Source organism: Pan troglodytes, chromosome 13 (genome assembly GCF_028858775.2).
Source record: "Pan troglodytes isolate AG18354 chromosome 13, NHGRI_mPanTro3-v2.0_pri, whole genome shotgun sequence".
Taxonomy (NCBI): Eukaryota; Metazoa; Chordata; class Mammalia; order Primates; family Hominidae; genus Pan; species Pan troglodytes.
The window spans coordinates 144,426,918-144,446,812 of NC_072411.2; the positions used below are offsets into that span (position 1 = coordinate 144,426,918).

General features: G+C 39.8%; 1 pseudogene; it reads left to right on the forward strand.

Annotated features, from left to right (window-relative positions):
* The window catches only part of LOC107973200 (tubulin beta-8 chain-like), a 126,710-nt pseudogene extending 107,188 nt beyond the window's left edge, over positions 1-19,522 (forward strand).
* The last annotated feature ends 373 nt before the right edge of the window (positions 19,523-19,895 follow it).

Genomic DNA, 19,895 nt, shown 5'->3' on the forward strand with positions numbered 1-19,895 from the left:
GCTCTATCACTGATCTAGTCCACACCATCGCTTCAAATACTAATGTAATAATATCCACACCATGCCCTCTCACTGATCTAATCCACACCATCGCTTCCAATAACAATGTAATAATATCCACACCATGCCCTACCACTCATCTAATCCACACCATCCCTTCTAATACTAATGTAATAATATACACACCGTGCGCTATCACTGATCTCATCCACACCATCGCTTCCAATATTAACGTAATAATATCCACACCATGCCGTATCACTGATCTAATCCACACCATCGCTTCCAATACTAATGTAGTAATATCCACATCATGCCCTATCACTGATCTAGTCCACACCATCGCTTCCAATACTAATGTAATAATATCCACACCGTGCCCTATCACTGACCTAATCCACACCATCACTTCCAATACTAACGTAATAATATCCACACCATGCCCTACCACTCATCTAATCCACGCCATCCCTTCTAATACTAATGTAATAATATCCACACCATGCCCTATCACTGATCTAATGCACACCATCGCTTCTAATACTAATGTAATAATATCCACATCATGCGCTATCACTGATCTAATGCACACCATCGCTTCCAATACTAATGTAATAATATCCACACCATGCCCTACCACTCATCTAATCCACACCATCCCTTCTAATACTAATGTAATAATGTCCACAACATGCCCTACCACTGATCTAATGCACACCATCGCTTCTAATACTAATGTAATAATATCCACACCATGCCCTAACACTGATCTAATCCACACCATTGCTTTTAATAGTAATGTAGTAATATCCACACCATGCCTTACCACTCATCTAATCCACACCATCCCTTCTAATACTAATGTAATAATATCCACATCATGACCTATCACTGATCTAATGCACACCATCGCTTCTAATACTAATGTAATGATATCCACACCATGCCCTATCACTGATCTAATCCACAGCATCACTTCCAATACTAATGTAATAATATCCACACCTTGCGCTATCACTGATCTAATCAACACCATCGCTTCCAATACTAATGTAATAATATGCACACCATGCCCTAACACTCATCCAATCCACACCATCGCTTCCAATACTAATGTAGTAATATACACACCATGCCCTATCACTGATCTTGTCCACCCCATCCCTTCTAATACTAACGTAATAATATCCACACCGTGCCCTAACACTCATCTAATCCACACCATCGCTTCTAATACTAATGTAATAATATCGACACCATGCCCTATCACTGATCTAGTCCACACCATCGCTTCCAATACTAATGTAATACTATCCACACCATGCCCTATCACTGATCTAGTCCACACCATCGCTTCCAATACTAATGTAATAATATCCACATCATGCCCTATCACTGTTCTAGTCCACACCATCGCTCCTAATACTAATGTAATAATATCCACACCACGCCCTATCACTGATCTAGTCCATGCCATCGCTTCTAATACTAATGTAATAATATCCACACCATGCCCTATCACTGATCTAATCCACACCATCGCTTCCAATACTAATGTAATAATATCCACACCATGCGCTATCACTGATCTAATCCACACCATCGCTTCCAATACGAATGTAGTAATATCCACATCATGCCCTATCACTGATCTAGTCCACACCATCACTTCCAATACTAATGTAATAATATCCACACCGTGCCCCATCACTGATCTAATCCACACCATCGCTTCCAACACTAATGTAGTAATATCCACATCATGCCCTATCACTATTCTAGTCCACACCATCGCTTCCAATACTAATGTAATAATATCCACACCATGCCCTATCACTGATCTAATCCACACCATCACTTCCAATAGTAATGTAATAATATCCACACCATGCCCTACCACTCATCTAATCCACACCATCCCTTCTAATCCTAATGTAATAATATCCACAGCATGTCCTATCACTGATCTAGTCCACACCATCGCTTGTAATACTAATGTAATAATATCCACATCATGCCCTATAACTGATCTACTCCACACCATCGCTTCCAATACTAATGAAATAATATCCACAGCATGCCCTATCACTGATCTAGTCCACACCATCGCTTGTAATACTAATGTAATAATATCCAAAGCATCACTTCTAATACTAATGTAATAATATCCACACCATGCCCTGTTAGTGATCTAATCCACACCATCGCTTGCAATACTAATGTAATAATATCCACACCATGCCCTAACACTCATCTAATCCACACCATCCCTTCTAATACTAATGTAATAATATCCACACCATGCCCTATCACTGATCTAATCCACACCATCGCTTCCAATACTAATGTAGTAATATCCACATCATGCCCTAACACTGATCTAGTCCACACCATCGCTTCCAATACTAATGTAATAATATCCACACCATGCCCTAACACTCATCTAATCCACACCATCGCTTCCAATACTAATGTAATAATATCCACAGCATGCCCTATCCCTGATCTAGTCCACACCATCGCTTCTAATACTAATGGAATAATATCCACACCATGCCCTATCACTGATCTAATCCACACCATCGCTTCCAATACTAATGTAATAATATACACACCATGCCCTATCACTGACCTAATCCACACCATCGCTTCCAATACTAATGTAGTAATTTCCACATCATGCTCTATCACTGATCTAGTCCACACCATCGCTTCCAATACTAATGTAATAATATCCACACCATGCCCTCTCACTGATCTAATCCACATCATCGCTTCCAATACTAATGTAATAATATCCACACCATGCCCTACCACTCATCTAATCCACACCATCCCTTCTAATACTAATGTAATAATATACACACCATGCCCTATCACTGATCTAATCCACACCATCGCTTCCAATACTAATGTAATAATATCCACACCATGCCGCATCACTGATCGAATCCACACCATCGCTTCCAATACTAATGTAGTAATATCCACATCATGCCCTATCACTGATCTAGTCCACACCATCGCTTCCAATACTAATGTAATAATATCCACACCATGCCCTACCACTCATCTAATCCACACCATCGCTTCTAATACTAATGTAATAATATCCACATCATGCCCTATCACTGATCTACTCCACACCATCGCTTCCAATACTAATGAAATAATATCCACAGCATGCCCTATCACTGATCTAGTCCACACCATCGCTTGTAATACTAATGTAATAATATCCACAGCATCACTTCTAATACTAATGTAATAATATCCACACCATGCGCTGTTAGTGATGTAATCCACACCATCGCTTGCAATACTAATGTAATAATATCCACACCATGCCCTAACACTCATCTCATCCACACCATCCCTTCTAATACTAATGTAATAATATCCACACCATGCCCTATCACTGATCTAATCCACACCATCGCTTCCAATACTAATGTAGTAATATCCACATCATGCCCTAACACTAATCTAGTCCACACCATCGCTTCCAATACTAATGTAATAATATCCACACCATGCCCTAACACTCATCTAATCCACACCATCGCTTCCAATACTAATGTAATAATATCCACAGCATGCCCTATCCCTGATCTAGTCCACACCATCGCTTCTAATACTAATGGAATAATATCCACACCATGCCCTATCACTGATCTAATCCACACCATCGCTTCCAATACTAATGTAATAATATCCACACCATGCCCTATCACTGACCTAATCCACACCATCGCTTCCAATACTAATGTAGTAATTTCCACATAATGCTCTATCACTGATCTAGTCCACACCATCGCTTCAAATACTAATGTAATAATATCCACACCATGCCCTACCACTCATCTAATCCACACCATCCCTTCTAATACTAATGTAATAATATCCACACCATGCCGTATCACTGATCTAATCCACACCATCGCTTCCAATATTAATGTAATAATATCCACACCATGCCGTATCACTGATCTAATCCACACCATCGCTTCCAATACTAATGTAGTAATATCCACATCATGCCCTATCACTGATCTAGTCCACACCATCGCTTCCAATACTAATGTAATAATATCCACACCGTGCCCTATCACTGACCTAATCCACAACATCACTTCCAATACTAACGTAATAATATCCACACCATGCCCTACCACTCATCTAATCCACGCCATCCCTTCTAATACTAATGTAACAATATCCACACCATGCCCTACCACTCATCTAATCCACACCATCCCTTCTAATACTAATGTAATAATATCCACATCATGACCTATCACTGATCTAATGCACACCATCGCTTCTAATACTGATGTAATGATATCCACACCATGCCCTAACACTGATCTAATCCACACCATCACTTCCAATACTAATGTAATAATATCCACATCTTGCGCTATCACTGATCTAATCAACACCATTGCTTCCAATACTAATGTAATAATATGCACACCATGCCCTAACACTCATCTAATCCACACCATCGCTTCCAATACTAATGTAGTAATATACACACCATGCCCTATCACTGATCTAGTCCACACCATCGCTTCCAATAATAATTTAGTAATATCCGCATCATTCCCTATCACTGATCTAGTCCACACCATCGCTTCCAATACTAATAATATCCACACCATGCCCTATCACTGATCTAGTCCCCAACATCGCATCTAATACTAATGTAATAATATCCACACCATGCCCTATCACTGATCTAGTCCACACCATCGTTCCAATACTAATAATATCCACACCATGCCCTATCACTGATCTAGTCCCCAACATCGCCTCTAATACTAATGTAATAATATCGACACCATGCCCTATCACTGATCTAGTCCACACCATCACTTCTAATAGTAATGTAATAATATCCACAGCATGCCCTAACACTCATCTAATCCACACCATCGCTTGTAATACTAACGTAATAATATCCACACCATGCCCTAACACTCATGTAATCCACACCATCACTTCCAATACTAATGTAATAATATCCACGTCATGCCCTATCACTGATCTAGTCCACACCATCGCTTCCAAAACTAATGTAATGATATCCACACCATGCCCTATCACTGATCTTGTCCACCCCATCCCTTCTAATACTAACGCAATAATATCCACACCGTGCCCTAACACTCATCTAATCCACACCATCGCTTCTAATACTAATGTAGTAATATCGACACCATGCCCTATCAGTGATCTAGTCCACACCATCGCTTCCAATACTAATGTAATAATATCCACACCATGCCCTATCACTGATCTAATGCACACCATCGCTTCTAATACTAATGTAATAATATCCACATCATGCGCTATCACTGATCTAATGCAGACCATCGCTTCCAATACTAATGTAATAATATCCACACCATGCCCTACCACTCATCTAATCCACACCATCCCTTCTAATACTAATGTAATAATGTCCACAACATGCCCTACCACTGATCTAATGCACACCATCGCTTCTAATACTAATGTAATAATATCCACACCATGCCCTAACACTGATCTAATCCACACCATTGCTTTTAATAGTAATGTAGTAATATCCACACCATGCCCTACCACTCATCTAATCCACACCATCCCTTCTAATACTAATGTAATAATATCCACATCATGACCTATCACTGATCTAATGCACACCATCGCTTCTAATACTGATGTAATGATATCCACACCATGCCCTATCACTGATCTAATCCACACCATCACTTCCAATACTAATGTAATAATATCCACCCCTTGCGCTATCACTGATCTAATCAACACTATCGCTTCCAATACTAATGTAATCATATGCACACCATGCCCTAACACTCATCTAATCCACACCATCGCTTCCAATACTAATGTAGTAATATACACACCATGCCCTATCACTGATCTAGTCCCCAACATCGCATCTAATACTAATGTAATAATATCCACACCATGCCCTATCACTGATCTAGTCCACACCATCGTTCCAATACTAATAATATCCACACCATGCCCTATCACTGATCTAGTCCCCAACATCGCCTCTAATACTAATGTAATAATATCCACACCATGCCCTATCACTGATCTAGTCCACACCATCACTTCTAATAGTAATGTAATAATACCCACAGCATGCCCTAACACTCATCTAATCCACACCATCGCTTGTAATACTAACGTAATAATATCCACACCATGCCCTAACACTCATGTAATCCACACCATCACTTCCAATACTAATGTAATAATATCCACGTCATGCCCTATCACTGATCTAGTCCACACCATCGCTTCCAAAACTAATGTAATGATATCCACACCATGGCCTATCACTGATCTTGTCCACCCCATCCCTTCTAATACTAACGCAATAATATCCACACCGTGCCCTAACACTCATCTAATCCACACCATCGCTTCTAATACTAATGTAGTAATATCGACACCATGCCCTATCACTGATCTAGTCCACACCATCGCTTCCAATACTAATGTAATAATATCCACACCATGCCCTATCACTGATCTAGTCCACACCATCGCTTCCAATACTAATGTAATTATATCCACATCATGCCCTATCACTGATCTAGTCCACACCATCGCTTCTAATACTAATGTAACAATATCCACACCATGCCCTATCACTGATCTAGTCCATGCCATCGCTTCTAATACTAATGTAATAATATCCACACCATGCCCTATCACTGATCTAATCCACACCATCGCTTCCAATACTAATGTAATAATATCCACACCATGCGCTATCACTGATCTAATCCACACCATCGCTTCCAATACGAATGTAGTAATATCCACATCATGCCCTATCACTGATGTAGTCCACACCATCGCTTCCAATACTAATGTAATAATATCCACACCGTGCCCCATCACTGATCTAATCCACACCATCGCTTCCAACACTAATGTAGTAATATCCACATCATGCCCTATCACTGATCTAGTCCACACCATCGCTTCCAATAGTAATGTAATAATATCCACACCATGCCCTATCACTGATCTAATCCACAACGTCACTTCCAATACTAATGTAATAATATCCACACCATGCCCTACCACTCATCTAATCCACACCATCCCTTCTAATCCTAATGTAATAATATCCACCGCATGCCCTATCACTGATCTAGTCCACACCATCGCTTGTAATACTAATGTAATAATATCCACATCATGCCCTATCACTGATCTAGTCCACACAATCGCTTCCAATACTAATGTAATAATATCCACACCATGCTCTATCACTGATCCAATCCACACCATCACTTCCAATAGTAATGTAATAATATCCACACCATGACCTACCACTCATCTAATCCACACCATCCCTTCTTATACTAATGTAATAATATCCACACCATGCCCTATCACTGATCTAATGCACACCATCGCTTCTAATACTAATGTAATAATATCCACATCATGCCCTATCACTGATCTAATGCACACCATGGCTTCCAATACTAATGTAATAATATCCACACCATGCCCTACCACTCATCTAATCCCCACCATCCCTTCTAATATGAATGTAATAATGTCCACACCATGCCCTATCACTGATCTAAGGCACACCATCGCTTCTAATACTAATGTAGTAATATCCACACCATGCGCTAACACTCATCTAATCCACACCATCCCTTCTAATACTAATGTAATAATATCCACACCATGACCTATCACTGATCTAATCCACACCATCGCTTCCAATACTAATGTAATAATATCCACACCATGCCCTAACACTCATCTAATCCACACCATCCCTTATAATACTAATGTAATAATATCCACACCATGCCCTATCACTGATCTAATCCACACCATCGCTTCCAATACTAATGTAGTAATATCCACATCATGCCCTAACATTGATCTAGTCCACACCATCGCTTCCAATACTAATGTAATAATATCCACACCATGCCCTAACACTCATCTAATCCACACCATCGCTTCCAATACTAATGTAATAATATCCACAGCTTGCCATATCACTGATCTAGTCCACACCATCGCTTCTAATACTAATGTAATAATATCCACACCATGCCCTATCACTGATCTAATCCACACCATCGCTTCCAATACTAATGTAATAATATCCACACCATGCCCTATCACTGACCTAATCCACACCATCGCTTCCAATACTAATGTAGTAATATCCACATCATGCTCTATCACTGATCTAGTCCACACCATCGCTTCCAATACTAATGTAATAATATCCACACCATACCCTCTCACTGATCTAATCCACAGCATCGCTTCCAATACTAATGTAATAATATCCACACCATGCCCTACCACTCATCTAATCCACACCATCCCTTCTAATACTAATGTAATAATATACACACCATGCCCTATCACTGATCTAATCCACACCATCGCTTCCAATACTAATGTAATAATATCCACACCATGCCGCATCACTGATCTAATCCACACCATCGCTTCCAATACTAATGTAGTAATATCCACATCATGCCCTATCACTGATCTAGTCCACACCATCGCTTCCAATACTAATGTAATAATATCCACACCATGCCCTACCACTCATCTAATCCACACCATCGCTTCTAATACTAATGTAATAATATCCACATCATGCCCTATCACTGATCTACTCCACACCATCGCTTCCAATACTAATGAAATAATATCCACAGCATGCCCTATCACTGATCTAGTCCACACCATCGCTTGTAATACTAATGTAATAATATCCACAGCATCACTTCTAATACTAATGTAATAATATCCACACCATGCCCTGTTAGTGATCTAATCCACACCATCGCTTGCAATACTAATGTAATAATATCCACACCACGCCCTAACACTCATCTAATCCACACCATCCCTTCTAATACTAATGTAATAATATCCACACCATGCCCTATTACTGATCTAATCCACACCATCGCTTCCAATACTAATGTAGTAATATACACATCATGCCCTATCACTGATCTAGTCCACACCATCGCTTCCAATACTAATGTAATAATATCCACACCATACCCTAACACTCATCTAATCCACACCAACGCTTCCAATACTAATGTAATAATATCCACAGCATGCCCTATCCCTGATCTCGTCCACACCATCGCTTCTAATACTAATGGAATAATATCCACACCATGCCCTATCACTGATCTAATCCACACCATCGCTTCCAATACTAATGTAATAATATCCACACCATGCCCTATCACTGACCTAATCCACACCATCGCTTCCAATACTAATGTAGTAATATCCACATAATGCTCTATCACTGATCTAGTCCACACCATCGCTTCCAATACTAATGTAATAATATCCACACCATGCCCTATCACTGATCTAATCCACACCATCGCTTCCAATACTAATGTAATAATATCCACACCATGCCCTACCACTCATCTAATCCACACCATCCCTTCTAATACTAATGTAATAATATACACACCATGCCCTATCACTGACCTAATCCACACCATCGCTTCCAATACTAATGTAATAATACCCACACCATGCCCTACCACTCATCTAATCCACACCATCCCTTCTAATACTAATGTAATAATATACACACCATGCCCTATCACTGATCTAATCCACACCATCGCTTCCAATATTAATGTAATAATATCCCCACCATGCCGTATCAGTGATCTAATCCACACCATCGCTTCCAATACTAATGTAGTAATATCCACATCATGCCCTATCACTGATCTAGTCCACACCATCGCTTCCAATACTAATGTAATAATATCCACACCGTGCCCTATCACTGACCTAATCCACACCATCACTTCCAATACTAACGTAATAATATCCACACCATGCCCTACCACTCATCTAATCCACGCCATCCCTTCTAATACTAATGTAATAATATCCACACCATGCCCTATCACTGATCTAATGCACACCATCGCTTCTAATACTAATGTAATAATATCCACATCATGCGCTGTCACTGATCTAATGCACACCATCGCTTCCAATACTAATGTAATAATATCCACACCATGCCCTACCACTCATCTAATCCACACCATCCCTTCTAATACTAATGTAATAATGTCCACAACATGCCCTACCACTGATCTAATGCACACCATCGCTTCTAATACTAATGTAATAATATCCACACCATGCCCTTACACTGATCTAATCCACACCATTGCTTTTAATAGTAATGTAGTAATATCCACACCATGCCCTACCACTCATCTAATCCACACCATCCCTTCTAATACTAATGTAATAATATCCACATCATGACCTATCACTGATCTAATGCACACCATGGCGTCTAATACTGATGTAATGATATCCACACCATGCCCTATCACTGATCTAATCCACACCATCACTTCCAATACTAATGTAATAATATCCACACCTTGCGCTATCACTGATCTAATCAACACCATCGCTTCCAATAGTAATGTAATCTTATGCACACCATGCCCTAACACTCATCTAATCCACACCATCGCTTCCAATACTAATGTAGTAGTATACACACCATGCCCTATCACTGATCTAGTCCACACCATCGCTTCCAATACTAATTTAGTAATATCCGCATCATGCCCTATCACTGATCTAGTCCACACCATCGCTTCCAATACTAATAATATCCACACCATGCCCTATCACTGATCTAGTCCCCAACATCGCATCTAATACTAATGTAATAATATCCACACCATGCCCTATCACTGATCTAGTCCACACCATCACTTCTAATAGTAATGTAATAATATCCACAGCATGCCCTAACAATCATCTCATCCACACCATCGCTTGTAATACTAACGTAATAATATCCACACCATGCCCTAACACTCATGTAATCCACACCATCACTTCCAATACTAATGTAATAATATCCACACCGTGCCCTATCACGGATCTAATCAACACCATCGCTTCCAATACTAATGTAATAATATCCACGTCATGCCGTAACACTCATCTAATCCACACCATCGCTTCCAATACTAATGTAATAATATCCACATCATGCCCTATCACTGATCTAGTCCACACCATCGCTTCCAAAACTAATGTAATGATATCCACACCATGCCCTATCACTGATCTTGTCCACCCCATCCCTTCTAATACTAACGTAATAATATCCACACCGTGCCCTAACACTCATCTAATCCACACCATCGCTTCTAATACTAATGTAATAATATCCACACCGTGCCCTAACACTCATCTAATCCACACCATCGCTTCTAATACTAATGTAATAATATCCACACCATGCCCTATCACTGATCTAGTCCATGCCATCGCTTCTAATACTAATGTAATAATATCCACACCAAGCCCTATCACTGATCTAATCCACACCATCGCTTCCAATACTAATGTAATAATATCCACACCATGCGCTATCACTGATCTAATCCACACCATCGCTTCCAATACGAATGTAGTAATATCCACATCATGCCCTATCACTGATCTAGTCCACACCATCGCTTCCAATACTAATGAAATAATATCCACACCGTGCCCCATCACTGATCTAATCCACACCATCGCTTCCAACACTAATGTAGTAATATCCACATCATGCCCTATCACTGATCTAGTCCACACCATCGCTTCCAATACTAATGTAATAATATCCACACCATGCCGTATCACTGATCTAATCCACACCGTCACTTCCAATACTAATGTAATAATATCCACACCATGCCCTACCACTCATCTAATCCACACCATCCCTTCTAATCCTAATGTAATAATATCCACAGCATGCCCTATCACTGATCTAGTCCACACCATCGCTTGTAATAGTAATGTAATAATATCCACATCATGCCCTATCACTGATCTAGTCCACACCATCGCTTCCAATACTAATGTAATAATATCCACACCATGCCCTATCACTGATCTAATCCACACCATGACTTCCAATAGTAATGTAATAATATCCACACCATGACCTACCACTCATCTAATCCACACCATCCCTTCTTATACTAATGTGATAATATCCACACCATGCCCTATCACTGATCTAATGCACACCATCGCTTCTAATACTAATGTAATAATATCCACATCATGCCCTATCACTGATCTAATGCACACCATTGCTTCCAATACTAATGTAATAATATCCACACCATGCCCTACCACTCATCTAATCCCCACCATCCCTTCTAATATGAATGTAATAATGTCCACACCATGCCCTATCACTGATCTAATGCACACCATCGCTTCTAATACTAATGTAGTAATATCCACACCATGCGCTAACACTCATCTAATCCACACCATCCCTTCTAATACTAATGTAATAATATCCACACCATGACCTATCACTGATCTAATCCACACCATCGCTTCCAATACTAATGTAATAATATCAACACCATGCCCTAACACTCATCTAATCCACACCATCCCTTCTAATACTAATGTAATAATATCCACACCATGCCCTATCACTGATGTAATCCACACCATCGCTTCCAATACTAATGTAGTAATATCCACATCATGCCCTAACACTGATCTAGTCCACACCATCGCTTCCAATACTAATGTAATAATATCCACACCATGCCCTAACACTCATGTAATCCACACCATCGCTTCCAATACTAATGTAATAATATCCACAGCTTGCCCTATCACTGATCTAGTCCACACCATCGCTTCTAATACTAATGGAATAATATCCACACCATGCCCTATCACTGATCTAATCCACACCATCGCTTCCAATACTAATGTAATAATATCCACACCATGCCCTATCACTGACCTAATCCACACCATCGCTTCCAATACTAATGTAGTAATATCCACATCATGCTCTATCACTGATCTAGTCCACACCATCGCTTCCAATACTAATGTAATAATATCCACACCATACCCTCTCACTGATCTAATCCACAGCATCGCTTCCAATACTAATGTAATAATATCCACACCATGCCCTACCACTCATCTAATCCACACCATCCCTTCTAATACTAATGTAATAATATACACACCATGCCCTATCACTGATCTAATCCACACCATCGCTTCCAATACTAATGTAATAATATCCACACCATGCCGCATCACTGATCTAATCCACACCACCGCTTCCAATACTAATGTAGTAATATCCACATCATGCCCTATCACTGATCTAGTCCACACCATCGCTTCCAATACTAATGTAATAATATCCACACCATGCCCTACCACTCATCTAATCCACACCATCGCTTCTAATACTAATGTAATAATATCCACATCATGCCCTATCACTGATCTCCTCCACACCATCGCTTCCAATACTAATGAAATAATATCCACAGCATGCCCTATCACTGATCTAGTCCACACCATCGCTTGTAATACTAATGTAATAATATCCACAGCATCACTTCTAAGACTAATGTAATAATATCCACACCATGCCCTGTTAGTGATCTAATCCACACCATCGCTTCCAATACTAATGTAATAATATCCACACCATGCCCTAACACTCATCTAATCCACACCATCCCTTCTAATACTAATGTAATAATATCCACACCATGCCCTATCTCTGATCTAATGCACACCATCGCTTCTAATACTAATGTAATAATATCCACATCATGCCCTATCACTGATGTAATGCACACCATCGCTTCCAATACTAATGTAATAATATCCACAACATGCCCTACCACTCATCTAATCCACACCATCCCTTCTAATAATAATGTAATAATGTCCACACCATGCCCTACCACTGATCTAATGCACACCATCGCCTCTAATACTAATGTAATAATATCCACACCATGCCCTAACACTGATCTAATCCACACCATTGCTTCTAATACTAATGTGGTAATATCCACACCATGCCCTACCCCTCATCCAATCCACACCATCCCTTCTAATACTAATGTAATAATATCCACACCATGACCTATCACTGATCTAATGCACACGATCGCTTCTAATACTAATGTAATGATATCCACACCATGCCCTATCACTGATCTAATCCACACCATCACTTCCAATACTAATGTAATAATATCCACACCTTGCGCTATCACTGATCTAATCAACACCATCGCTTCCAATACTAATGTAATAATATGCACACCATGCCCTAACACTCATCTAATCCACACCATCGCTTCCAATACTAATGTAATAATATACACACCATGCCCTATCACTGATCTAGTCCACACCATCGCTTCCAATACTAATGTAGTAATATCCGCATCATGCCCTATCACTGATCTAGTCCACACCATCGCTTCCAATACTAATAATATCCACACCATGCCCTATCACTGATCTAGTCCACACCATCGCTTCTAATACTAATGTAATTATATCCACACCATGCCCTATCACTGATCTAGTCCACACCATCGTTTCTAATAGTAATGTAATAATATCCACAGCATGCCCTAACACTCATCTAATCCACACCATCGCTTCTAATACTAACGTAATAATATCCACACCATTCCCTAACACTCATGTAATCCACACCATCGCTTCCAATACTAATGTAATAATATCCACACCATGCCCTAACACTCATGTAATCCACACCATCGCTTCCAATACTAATGTAATAATATCCACAACATGCCCTATCACTGATCTAATCAACACCATCGCTTCCAATACTAATGTAATAATATCCACGTCATGCCCTAACACTCATCTAATCCACACCATCGCTTCCAATACTAATGTAATAATATCCACATCATGCCCTATCACTGATCTAGTCCACACCATCGCTTCCAAAACTAATGTAATGATATCCACACCATGCCCTATCACTGATCTTGTCCACCCCATCCCTTCTAATGCTAATGTAATAATATCCACACCATGCCCTAACACTCATCTAATCCACACCATCACTTCTAATACTAACGTAATAATATCCACAGCATGCCCCATCAGTGATCTAGTCCACACCATCGCTTCCAATACTAATGTAATAATATCCACACCATGCCCTAACACTCATCTAATCCACACCATCGCTTCCAATACTAATGTAATAATATCCACAGCATGCCCTATCGCTGATCTAGTCCACACCATCGCTTCTAATACTAATGGAATAATATCCACACCATGCCTTATCACTGATCTAATCCACACCATCGCTTCCAATACTAATGTAATAATATGCACACCATGCCCTATCACTGACCTAATCCACACCATCGCTTCCAATGCTAATGTAGTAATATCCACATTATGCTCTATCACTGATCTAATCCACACCATCGCTTTCAATACTAATGTAATAATATCCACACCGTGCCGTATCACTGATCTAATCCACACCATCGCTTCGAATACTCATGTAGTAATATCCACATCATGCCCTATCACTGATGTAGTCCACACCATCGCTTCCAATACTAATGTAATAATATCCACACCGTGCCCTATCGCTGATCTAATCCACACCATCACTTCCAATACTAATGTAATAATATCCACACCATGCCCTACCACTCATCTAATCCACACCATCCCTTCTAATACTAATGTAATAATATCCACACCATGCCCTATCACTGATCTAATGCACACCATCGCTTCTAATACTAATGTAATAATATCCACATCTTGCCCTATCACTGATCTAATGCACACCATCGCTTCCAATACTAATGTAATAATATCCACACCATGCCCTATCACTGATCTAATCCACACCATCACTTCCAATACTAATGTAATAATATCCACACCATGCCCTACCACTCATCTAATCCACACCATCCCTTCTAATACTAATGTAATAATATACACACCATGCCCTATCACTGATCTAATCCACACCATCGCTTCCAATACTAATGTAATAATATCCACATCATGCCCTATCACTGATCTAGTCCACACCATCGCTTCCAATACTAATGTAATAATATCCACAGAATGCCCTATCACTGATGTAGTCCACACCATCGCTTGTAATACTAATGTAATAATATCCACATCATGCCCTTTCACTGATCTAGTCCACACCATCGCTTCTAATACTAATGTAATAATATCCACACCATGCCCTATCAGTGATCTAATCCACACCATCACTTCCAATAGTAATGTAATAATATCCACACCATGCCCTACCACTCATCTAATCCACACCATCCCTTCTAATACTAATGTAATAATATCCACACCATGCCCTATCACTGATCTAATGCACACCATCGCTTCTAATACTAATGTAATAATATCCACATCATGCCCTATCACTGATCTAATGCACACCATCGCTTCCAATACTAATGTAATAATATCCACACCATGCCCTACCACTCATCTAATCCCCACCATCCCTTCTAATACTTATGTAATAATGTCCACACCATGCCCTATCACTGATCTAATGCACACCATCGCTTCTATTACTAATGTAATAATATCCACACCATGCCCTTACACTGATCTAATCCACACCATCGCTTCTAATACTAATGTAGTAATATCCACACCATGCCCTAACACTCATCTAATCCACAGCATCCCTTCTAATACTAATGTATTAATATCCACACCATGACCTATCACTGATCTAATGCACACCATCGCTTCTAATACTAATGTAATAATATCCACACCATGCCCTATCACTGATCTAATCCACACCATCACTTCCAGTACTAATGTAGTAATATCCACATCATGCCCTATCACTGATCTAGTCCACACCATCGCTTCCAATACTAATGTAATAATATCCACACCATGCCCTACCACTCATCTAATCCACACCATCCCTTCTAATACTAATGTAATAATATCCACACCAAGCCCTAATACTCATCTAATCCACACCATCGCTTCTAATACTAATGTAATAATATCCACACCATGCCCTAACACTAATGTAATATCTGCACCATTCCCCAACACCAATACAATATCCACACCATTCCCTAACACTAATCTAAATGTCCATACCATGCCGTAACACTAATATATTGACACAATGGCCTCTAATAGTAATAAATATGATAATATCTAGTAAGTGTACCCTGTTGACATTGAGACTTTTTTAAGGGTTTTACAGCTTTGGCTGAACTATAGCCTCTGTAATGGATTTTGATGATGTGTCTGCTTTGCTGGCATGGTATTGACATGGTTGTTTTTAAAAGTAACTTACTTTCCAATAATGTCATATTTCTAAGCAACTTCCAGTAGTAGTACAAAATACAACTTGTTTCTTCCCTTAGATTCCCCAACAGTTATTGCCGTACCAGATTTGCAGTGTCGCACAAAATACTGCGGTATATTTCACTGAAAGCATGGACACTCTCCCAGGTAACTACCACATAACCCCTAGATCAGGAAATCAGCATTGTTCCTACATGATAATTCGGTCCACAAACTCACTTCACTTTTACCTCGTGCCACACTTGGGAGTATAATGTGTTTTGTTTTTTTTTTCATTCGGATCCAGTTTTCTTTTCCTGGAACTGTTCCCCAGACTTTCCTGCATATTTATGACCTTGACACATTTAAAGAGCACACAGGTTTTTGTTTGAACAGCTGTTTTCAGGTCTTTGGGGTATATACCTAGGAATGGAATCATTGAGTCATATGGTCAATCTATTTGTAACTTTATGAAGAAACATCAAATTATTTTACACGTTGGCTGCACCATTTTGTCACATATTGTCACATATTGTCACAAGCAGTGTTTAAGAGTTCAAGTTTCTGCACATCTTTGTCAACACTTGTTATTTTTTAGTATAACTATTCTTGTGTGAGTTAAGGGTTATCTCTTTATGGTTTTAATTATGGTAATGATGTTAAGCATCTTTTCATGTGCTTGTTGGTGAAGTGTGTATTAAAGTATTTTGTCAATTTTTAGATTGGGTTGTCTTTGCTGTGGAGTTGTAAAAGTTCTTTATACATTCTGGATAACAGAGACTAATGAAGTATCTAATGTGCCGACATTTTCTTCCATTTTATAGGTTGTTGGAACGTAATAAGAGTTAATGTGTGGTCTCTGCTGCAGTGTCCTGAAACAGAGCGCTAAGCCTCGGGAATGTACGAAGTAATGTGTCTTTCGTATGCTAATGAAATGATTGATGGCTGGGGGCACCTGGATAGCCTCAGTGGGGCTGGCTGCCAAGGGAAGCAACCTTGTCATTAGAGGATTTGAAATTTCTTCCCCCGTCCCGTCTCTGTGAAGGGGAGAGGTGCTGATGGTTGAGTTGATCACCTATGGCCACAGACGTAACCAATTTGCCTGTGTAATAAAGGACAGGGTTGGGAGAGCATCTGTGTTGCTCTCCCAACACAGGAGATACTGGGAGGATCATGTCTGGTGAGGGCATGGGAGGCCTGCATTCCTTCCACATACCTCACCTTGTGCATCTCTTCATCTGGCTTTTCATTTGTAGCGTTTAAAAGATCCTTGGTAATAAGTCAGGAATAGTAAGTACACTGCGTTCATGGGTTGTGCAATGTGATGTAGCAAATTGCTGAACCCAATAAGGGTGTTGTGGGAGCCTCCAATCTGTAGCAAAGTCAGACAGAAGGTAACCTGGGAACCTACTGTTTGTGGTTGGCACCTTAAGTGGTTACAGTCTTGTAACGGAGTACCCATATTTTCTTACAGAAGAAATGAATTAGTTTTACCATTTTGCTGTTCCTGCACTTAGCTCTTTAGGAATGCAATTATAAGCTTTACTGTCTCTCCACCAGACACTTCCTATACTGCAAACTTTTCCAACTGTGTGATAACTTAAAAGTTCCAGGGACCAAACCTTGAAACAAACTGGCACTTCCATATCTCTCCCCCACCAGGAGATTGGCAGCAGACAACAGTCAATTTACAACCTGGCTCTGCCCATGGTGGTGCTAGCAAGATCACCTAATGGAGAAAACATCAGAGCATGTCCCATAGACCCTGCACCTCCTCACCTCATCCCCTGCGTGCCATTCTGGCACGTCCGAAAGCCCTGCTTTCTGCCCAGAAAGTGGAAGCACTTCCCTTAAGGCAAGAGCCTGTATGTTCCCTTCAGCTAAGCTCTGGCATAAAGTCACTTTCTTTTTACCATCCTTGTGTTTGTCATTTAAATTTGCAAGCAACAAGGGGCATGACATGTATTCCTAGGACTGAGTCCTTAGCCTGTGGGGTCTGATGCTTTCTCCATTTACTGTCACAATTGGGTTGCACTGTAGGACACCCAGCTGGTACCCAAGATTTGGTCTGTGTGGGGAAAAAACCGATGTATCTGGTAACAGAAGTGTTCTGTGTTGAGTGTTGAGAGTATACTATAAGACAGTTGTTTTTCCTATTATAACATTTTGTCTTTCAACATTTTTCTTCATGTCTTCTGAGACGTAAAAGTTGTAAATTTTGAGGAAATAAATTGATTTATTTTTCCTTTTGTGGTCTGTGCTTTTGGTGTCAGATGTAAGAAACTATTGCTACATGTAAGGTCATGAATGCTTAACTGTATGTTTTCTTCCAGAGTTTTTAGTTTTCACCTATTTTGGTCTTTGAGCCATTGTAGGTTAATTTTTTATGTGGTATAAGGTAAGGATACAATTTCATTTCCCTTTATGTGGATAGCAAGTTGCCTTACATCACTTGTTGAGGACAGGATTCTTTCCCCAATTTACTGGTAATGGACCTTGTCTAAAATCAGTTGAGCATAGAGGTATTGTTTTCTGTCTGGACTCCCAATTCAATTCAGTTGATCTTTCTGTTTATTCCTGTGCGAGGATCCCACTGTTTTTATTACTGTTCCTTTGTA